This window comes from Mus pahari, chromosome 15, assembly GCF_900095145.1.
Source record: "Mus pahari chromosome 15, PAHARI_EIJ_v1.1, whole genome shotgun sequence".
In the NCBI taxonomy this organism is placed as follows: domain Eukaryota; kingdom Metazoa; phylum Chordata; class Mammalia; order Rodentia; family Muridae; genus Mus; species Mus pahari.
The window spans coordinates 41,268,946-41,271,034 of record NC_034604.1 but is presented as its reverse complement, the minus strand read 5'-3'; the positions used below and the strand labels follow the sequence as shown (position 1 = coordinate 41,271,034).

At 40.3% G+C, this 2,089-nt stretch overlaps 1 pseudogene; it reads right to left on the bottom strand.

Moving 5' to 3' along the window:
* Positions 1–762: 762 nt before the first annotated feature.
* LOC110333521 lies at positions 763–1,033 on the bottom strand (annotated as a pseudogene).
* Positions 1,034–2,089: the final 1,056 nt, after the last annotated feature.

Here is a 2,089-nt window from a genome sequence, read left to right as displayed (position 1 = left end):
TGAATGTTGCCTTGGCTGTCCAAGTACTGCCTGTGAAGTAAACCTAGGAGTGCCTGTGTGGGTAATTTGATTGCACAGACCTATTGTCTTAGTGAGGGTTTCCATTGCTGTGAAGAGACACCATGACCAGGGTACCTTTTAAACAGGACAACATTTGAATGGGACTGACTTACAGGTTCTGAGGGTCAATCCATTAGCATCATGGCAGGAACCTCAGCAGCATCCAGGCATGCATGATGTTGCAGGAGCTGAGATTTCTACATCTTGATCTGAAGACCTCCAGAAGAAGACTGGCATCTAGGAGGAAGCTCTCTCAAAGCCCACTTCCACAGTGACACACTTCATTCAACAAGGCCACACCTACTCCACCAAAGGCCACACCTCCTAATGGTACCACTCCCTGGACTAAGCATATTGGAATTACCACACCCACGAATGGGAATATAATTATTCTCTGAGCACTGGTACTTTTCCCAAGACCGTAACCATTTACTAGACAGATGAGACCTCTCAAGGCTTATGTTCCAGTAGGAGAGAGTTTAAAAACCAACAAAACAAAATCAGCTGTGTGCCACAGAAGAGGAAAAAAAAAACAAAAAGGAAAGAAGGGGGCCTTTAAGCCAGGCCTTTGAGAGCACACACATTATTGACAAATTCTGACTTAATAGATTTTTTTGTTATGGAAAAGGTGTTTATTTTGAAATTATTTCAATTGAGAAATAGAAAACCTCATAGGAAGGAGGAAAGAAAAACCACAAAGCATCCAGGCAATGTTTTACTTCATGAGCTTGTCACCCCCTCACTGGTTCACTTGTCCCGTGATGAGAAAGTACTCAGCCACCCACAATAATGTTATTAATGGGTATATGGATCAGTTTCATGAAGAAGCCAATGAATCCCATGATAGCAAATCCTATAGCTGTAACCATGGCAATCTTCTGGAATTCTTTTCTGTCGAGTTTGGTGCATCTTTTAACCAGCCGAATTGAGTCAACTGCTGACTGAGCTCTACTAACTGCATTACCTGATCCATGCTTGTGGGATGGCGGATTGAAAGCGTAGAGACATGTAGTTTAGCAATAGATTTCTACTTCCTAAGAAACAATAAAAAATTCTTTTTGCAATCAATTCTTAGGATAATTGCTATGGTTTTCTATTTTATTCTGAGATGGCCCTGTGTTGTCTTGATTTTCTTATATTTCTCCTTTTAGCTTCAGGTGTGTGTGTGTGTGTATGTGTGTGTGTGTTTGTGTTTCTAGCATCAAAGGAAGCCAAAAGAGGACATTAGATCCCCTGAAACTGGAGTTACAGACAGTTAGTTGCAAGGGGGCCCGTGGGTGCTGGGAAGAAAACCTGGGTCCTCCAAAAGAGCAGCACACATTCCTAACTCCTTTGCCAACTCTCCAGCCCCAAGGATTTAATTTTTTCTTAAACGACACCAACAAGAATTCTTGTATAAAATGCACAGTTATATGCCCTGAATTTTAATGTATCTAACAGAAAAATATAAACTTGGAAAATCCTAGAAAATGATAATAAGCCATTACAACATTTTCTGGCCTTGAGTTGAAAGCACAAAATTATTTCATGCATTAAAAAAAAAGATATTTGGGGCTGGTGAGATGGCTCAGCAGGTAAGAGCACCTGTCTGCTCTTCCAAAGGTCTTGAGTTCAAATCCCAGCAACCACATGGTGGCTCACAACCATCCGTAAGGAGATCTGGCACCCTCTTCAGGAGAGTCTGAAGACAGCTACAGTGTACTTACATATAATAAAAAAATAAAATATTAAAAAAAAAGATATTTATTCCATATATAGAATCTCCAAATTGGCTGGAGACCTAATCAAAACAACTGGTAACAGGTCTTTTTTTTTTTTTTTTGACACTTTGAGGTTTGTTTTAAAGTATACATCATGATACATATTCATAAGGTTTATGTCATACCAAACTGGGACACTGCACACACAGGGTGACAGGTACTTTAATGGTCCCTTTTCCCTCTCTTACACTTTAAAGACACGCTTACTTTGACCCACTCATAGCCCCAGCCACGCAGAACAAATACATTCTCTAATCAATAGCTTCCCT